Genomic DNA, 6785 nt, shown 5'->3' with positions numbered 1-6785 from the left:
CCGGCCCCATCACCCTCGGCTATGTGTGAATGAATCATTTTAGATTAGGGAATGCAGCCATGCAGCTAAGTAACGTTGCACAGGGCAGCCCCCCACGGCAAAGAATGCCCCTCACCCAAATGCTCAGCATTGCCCCTGTTGTAAACTCCGCTTTATACCGTCACCTTAGGACTTGTTTGTGGTTTTGGATCACATCCGGCGGTGTTCAGTACTCTGGACTCTGGGAGTAGGGGGGCTGCTTCCGTTGGTGCTTAGGGGACCATGCAGTGGGTGCCTTGCTCTTTGAGCTAACCCTTTGGTCCAAGTCAGTTAAATCTGGAAGATCTACTTGCATGTCCTTGTTCACTGTAGCGTTGTTTTCGGTGGTCAAGAAACAGAAGCACATTAACTGTCTGTTTGCTTGGACCACGCACCATCATCCACCCATGGATGAGAGGATAAAGAAACCAAACTCTGTACTCAGGCTGGCATATCACTGAGCCTCACAAAACAAAGAGAGGCTGTAGACAGGAAGGAGAGCTGTTGGATAACATTGGGTTGTCCCTGCTCCTCCTGCAGGTTATTGAGCCACTCCCACAACAGGGCCCCTGAGGCACACCCAATTCCATCAAGCACTAATAATCCTATGTTGTACTTCTCTTTCCTTTATGTCATTTACACGGTTTATTTAACAATGTCCTTTCTATACAGACACAGGAAGACAGTTGATACTATGCTTTTGTAACATGGGAGTTAATTGACTCCAAAATAGTATTTACTGGGGGCTTGAGCGATAGCACAGCGGGGAGGGCGTTTGCCTTGCACGCAGCCAACCCGAGTTCGATTCCCAGCATCTTATATGGTCCCCTGAGCACCGTCAGAAGTAATTCATGAGTGCAGAGCCAGGAGTAACCTCTGTGCATTGCCGGAGGTGACCCAAAAAACAAAAATTAATTAATTAATTTTAAAATAATCATAATAATATTTACTCCTGGGCATCCATATTTACTTGACTTAAGCCTCAGTTGCCCTTAATTCCAAAAGCAGGGTCCTGACGAAGGGACTGGATGGTATTCTGGCATTGAAAGGAGATAAGCTAAGTGCTGTTAAGTATAATAAAAAGCACAGTCATGGAACAAACTCTGTTATGACCCAAAAAGAAGTAACTGAATAAGGACCCTGCTGGGGTTAGGAAAGACTGACCTGGCCTGAGGACTGTAGTCTGGGATATATAGTGAGATGTCCCCAGGAAGAGCCAACCTTTAAGCTTAATATATCTCTTACTGTGTTCATACAAAATGACTAGAAATAATATAAGAAGTAAATTTCCTATGACTGTTTAAGGGGATTACTAGCTGAGGAAAGAAGAAAGCAATACAGGATTATTAGTGCTTGATGGAATTGGGTGTGCGTCAGGGGCACTGTTGTAGGAGTAGCTCAATAAACCTGCGGGAGGAGCAGGGGCTACCCAACGTTATCCAACAGAGATCCCACCGCATGGAAGATAGGTTGACAGTAAGTCACACAGTCACACCGGGCAGCTGCTGCATTACTTTGCTTATGGAAGGCTCTAACTAGTCAGACTCTTGACAAGCATAATGGTCGTTTCCAGGCATCTGGAAGAAGGGCAAAGGGAAATTGATCATCAGATACTGTTTCTGGGGTCCGGGGCCATAGTACAGCAGGTCGGGCACTTGCCTTACACTTGGCCGACCCAGGTTCAATCCCTGGCAGCCCGTTTAGTCCTCCGAGCCTGCCAGGAGTGATTTCTTTCTTTTCTTTTTTCACTTTTGTAATTTATTTTTTTAATTTTTTTTTATTTTTTAATTGAGCTACCGTGAGAATGGTTACAGGGCTTTTAGGATCGAGTCTCAGTCATACTATGCTCAAACACCCATCCCTTCACCAGTGCACATGTTCCACCACCAATAACCCCAGCAAAACCCCCTCCCACTCCCCCTCTGCCTGTGTGGCAGATGATTTTCACTTTACTCTTTCCTTACTTTGATTACATTCAATTTTCAACAGGAAACTCACTATCATTATTTGGTGTTTTACCCCCAACAGTCAGACCTGTCGGAATGGCATCATTAGATTGTATGTTTTCTATTGTTGGTAACAAAGAGCATATGATGTTGCACGGTCGCGAGAGCGGCCACCCAGATTTGGAATTCTGGTATTAAGTCCAGAGGTATTTCTGCCAGCAGCCGCTGCATTCCGAGATTGGTTCTGTGGCGCTGGGATCATGGCTGTTCAGGAGCGGAGGAGCTGTCCATGGGCGACAGCTCAGGGTCTCATTTGGGCAGGAGGCAGGGCCGGTTCTGCCTCCCCCATCGCAAGATTCCCCATGCATCCGTCCCATCACTGCAAACTCCTACCTCTCTGTCCAACTGATTCTGAACGGTGGTGGTCGCCATGCTGTCGCAGAAGGGAAAATGCTGAGGGACAGAAACCCTTCCCCTCCCAGGGCTGCACGGGGCCATAGCTTAGTTCAGAGTCCAGGAGTATATCTGCCAGCAGCAGCTGCATTCTGAGATTGGTTTATGTACCTCTGGGATAATGGATGCTCAGGGGTGGCGGAGCCATTCCTGGGCATATATTTTGTATATCAGGAAAGGTTGCGATTTGGAGATTTCCAGTCCCACATACCGGAGCCATGTTAGTAGAAGCTCAGTGTCACCGGGGCTCCATCTGGAGAAGGCGTGCTGGCTGTACCTTCCCCGTCTGCCAGGAGTGATTTCTAAGTGCAGAGCCAGGAGTAACCCTTGAGCATCACTGGGTGTGGCCCCTAGAGTTAGCTCCATGGTGAGCACTTGCCTGGCAGTTCTAGATCCCGCAAACCCAGTGGGGTCCCCCGCACGCTGTCCCAGGGATCCCAGACACCACATCTAAGTGACCGCGATCCGTGGCCAGCACTGCAGCCAAAGGGAGCAAACAACACTAGCAAGTGTGTCAACCCAGGTCCTTGCACTAACAACCAAAGGAAGGGGAAAGAAAACCAAAAGGTACTACCATTACTACCACTCCCCCAAAAAAAAACCAACCTATTACACGACAGTGCTCTTATAGTTAATATACTACAAAGTGTAAAAGCGAAAATTTTATGTTCTGTGGTTTTGACCACAAAACCATGATTTAAAAAAATCATTTTTGGGGGGTTAGAGTGATCGGTCCAGTGGGTAGGGTGCCTGCCTTGCATGCGTCAGACCCAGATTCAATCCCCGGCATCCTATATGGTCCCCTGAGTACTACCAGGAATGATTCCTGAATGCAGAGCAAGGAGTAACCTCTGAGCATCACCATGTGTGGCCCAACCCAGATTCCTCTCACCCCCCTCCACCCCAAGAAAAGGAAATTGTTTTTCAGTAAAAAGGAAAAAAGGGTCCATAATGTAGCGAGTAGGGTGCTAGCATTACACAAGGGCTAATCGCAGTTCAGTCTCAGCACCTTAAGTCTCACCAGGAACAATCCCTGTGTTCAGAGCCAGGAGTAAGTCCTGAACAAATCTAGGTGTGATTCGAAAACTCTAAAAAGAAAGGGGCAATCAAGCCAGATAATGTCCTGTATTTCTTTGTTTTATTCTGAATGTTCTGTCCCCTCACCCCTGTCCTTATAAGATGCGGTCAGTCCTGTGGTCACCACTGTTAGGGTCCAGTGTCGAAAATTTCCCCCTCTCCAAACCCGCACAAGGAGTTCAGCCAGTAATGCAACACACAATCGGATTTTATTAGCCAGCTAGCTGGGGTCAAGGTCCTAGGCACGCAGGCCCAAGCAAGACCCCGAATAAGGGAAAAGCCACAAATTTTATAGTCAGTGCTTATATTATAGCCTGCACTTGCGAATTTTCACAAAAACATAAGTGAAAATGCAAGTTTCATGATTCAGAAGAAAACATACTTTCAAATAGTACAAACAAGCAGTTACAGAGCGGTGATCTAGACGTGTTTTCAGAACATTCTGGCAGCTCTCCACCCGGCTTGTGTCTGGGTGGCTGCTATAGACAGTGAATAGCGGTGATGAAACTATTTGCCAAGGCCGAATTTCCAGCCCAGTTGTCCTTCCCTTACAGATGGCCAGCGGGGGAGAAGCGGGGTTTTAAGAAAAACAAAAAGGTTTAAGTCAAACAAAACATGAAGCAGGAGCCAGGCACGATGGAGTCGCTCCTGCCCCGCTCCGTGTCCAACACCACCCGCGGGAATTCTGATCACACTTACCCCACACCCTTGGTTGGCCCATGTCTGGCTTCCATGTCCTCAGAGACGTCTTACTCTGGCACACGTTCACCCCAAAAGGAGCGTCAAGTCAGCCGGTGACGTGAAAGCAAACTTAAGAGAGTGAGCTTGGGAGGAAAGGGCCTGGGATCGGGAGAGAGTCCTGCCCCAGCTGGCCCAGCCCTCGAGAGGGGTGTGTGCCCTGAAATTTGATGAGGAGAGCTCAACCACGGAGACGAAACCAGAACAGGAAGACCTGAGCTTCCTCTCGGCAGCAGCGTTTCCTGAAAACCCACGCGGAGACAGGCCTTATTTCGGGCAACTTTCCAGAAGATTATCTCGTCTTAACAAGCACCAAAGTTTACCTCTAGTTTTAAAAAAGAGAGGAGGTTAAGCAACGTATCAAGAGAGCGTCTCCTGAAGGTACAAAGAACTGGAGCCAAGCCGGGGGATGGAGCAATAGCATGGTGGGGAGGGCGTTTGCCTTGCACACGGCCAACCCGGGTTCGATTCCCAGCATCCCATAGGGTCCCCTGAACACCGCCAGGAGTAATTCCTGAGTGCAAAACCAGGAGTAACCCCTGTGCACTGCCAGGTGTGACCCAAAAAGCAAAAAAATATATATACAACTGGAGCCAAGCTGTGTGTTTAGGAAGACTCTGCAGCCACCTGAGGAAGAACTGTTGAAGATAAAATCAGAGAAGCAGGGGCTGGAGCGATAGCACAGTGGGCAGGGTGTTTGCCTTGCACGTGGCCGACCAAGTTCGATTCCCAGCATCCCATGTGGTCCCCTAAGCACCGCCAGGAGTAATTCCTGAGTGCAGAACCAGGAATAACCCCTGTGCATTGTCGAGTGTGACCCAAAAACAAAAAAGAAGAAGAAGAAGGAGGAGGAGGAGGAGGAGGAGGAGGAGGAGGAGGAGAAGAAGAAGGAGGAGGAGGAGGAGGAGGAGGAGGAGGAGGAGGAGGAGGAGGAGGAGGAGGAGGAGGAGGAGGAGAAGGTCAGAGAAGCAAATCACCTTGAAATGGCACAAAGGATAAAAAAAAAAAGTGAATTACACTTAACTCAGGTTCCCCATGAATGAGCTGCCCACATCTCCAACTCAGATACCCCAACAGCTTCAACTACAAGTTCAACTTTTCAATTATATTTCGGTAACTTTGTGCGTGCACTGTTTCCCAGAGGTTGTGCTGAGGACAGAACTGTGAACCTGACTGGCATTGTGGATGGTGTTAGGATGTGGGGATGTTAGAATTGGATTTCCGGCAGAAGAAGGGTGGGAGCTGCGGGAGGAGTATTTCCTGAGTATTGGCTGAGTATTTCCATGGTGTACCTAAACCCCTGGGAAGAACGAGTAAAGAGAGGCTGCTAGAGTCTAGGGCTAGGACGAATGGAGATGTTCCTGGCATCCGCTCGACCAAATCGATGATCAAGGGGATGACAGTGATGCAGTGATCTAAACCACACCCTCTTTATCCACTCATCTGTCGTCAGCCACTGAAGGCTGTTTCCTTATCTTGGCTGTTGGAAATCATGTCCTGATAAACTAGGATGTGTGTACATGTGTTCAAATTTATCTGTCTTCAAGTAGATACCTAGGAGTGAAATCGCCGGATTAAAATTCCTCATACTATTTCCCATGGAGGCCAGACCAAAGTAAACTCCCACCAACAGTGAATGAGAGGTCTGTTTATTCCTCACCACCCAAACTCCTTATCTGGCCTTTCTTGAAAGGGCCCAGTCTCACCACTGTGAGATGATATTTCAATGTTTGGATTGCATTTCTCTGGCAATATGTGATGAATAACAATCTTTTCTCATGCTTGCTGGCCACCTTGTACATCTCCTTTGGTGAAGCATCTCTTCATTCTTCTCCCCATTTTTTGATGAGTCTGTGTGTTTCCTTTCAAGTTGAAACTTCTCTTTAAACAGTGTTCTGTTCTACAAATCACACGTGTCTCACAGCAAGACATACATTTCATATTATCTGCCTCTTTGTGTTGTCTGAAAAGCACACTTCGAAAAGGAAAGATCAAGAAGATGGGGGGATAATAAGGAACCCGAGGCACTTGCCCTATATGTGATCAAGCCCAGTTCAATCTCTGGCGTGGTATATGGTCCTCTTAGCACCGCCAGGAGTGATCCCTGAGAGCAGAGCCAGGAGTGAGCCCTAAGCACTGCCAGATGTGGCCCAAAATCCAGGAGATCGAGAAGGAGAAGGAGAGGGACAGAGAGACTCCCCTTTTCCGGACTTGCTCGGGATGTATATTGGAATATAATACCCATCATTTCTTTTAGTCCTAAGACTATGTTCTGATTTATCAATACTCCTGCATTTCACTAGTGCTTACTCTACTTGCCTTCTTCTAGGAGTCAAAATCAACTGAAGATTAATCTGAGACAACCAGACATCACAAAGCACAGAAACCACCAGTATTAGTGTTGGTGCAAGGGGAAAGAGACCCTCATTCACTGCTGGTGGGAATGTCAACTGGTCCAGCCTTATTTGGAAAACACTTATGGGCACTTCTCAAAAAACTAGAAATTGATCTCCTATATGACCCATTAATTCCATTTCCTGAAACAACCCCAAG

The sequence above is a fragment of the Sorex araneus genome, chromosome 6 (assembly GCF_027595985.1).
Source record: "Sorex araneus isolate mSorAra2 chromosome 6, mSorAra2.pri, whole genome shotgun sequence".
NCBI classification, from domain to species: Eukaryota; Metazoa; Chordata; class Mammalia; order Eulipotyphla; family Soricidae; genus Sorex; species Sorex araneus.
Note: the sequence above shows the minus strand (reverse complement) of the source record.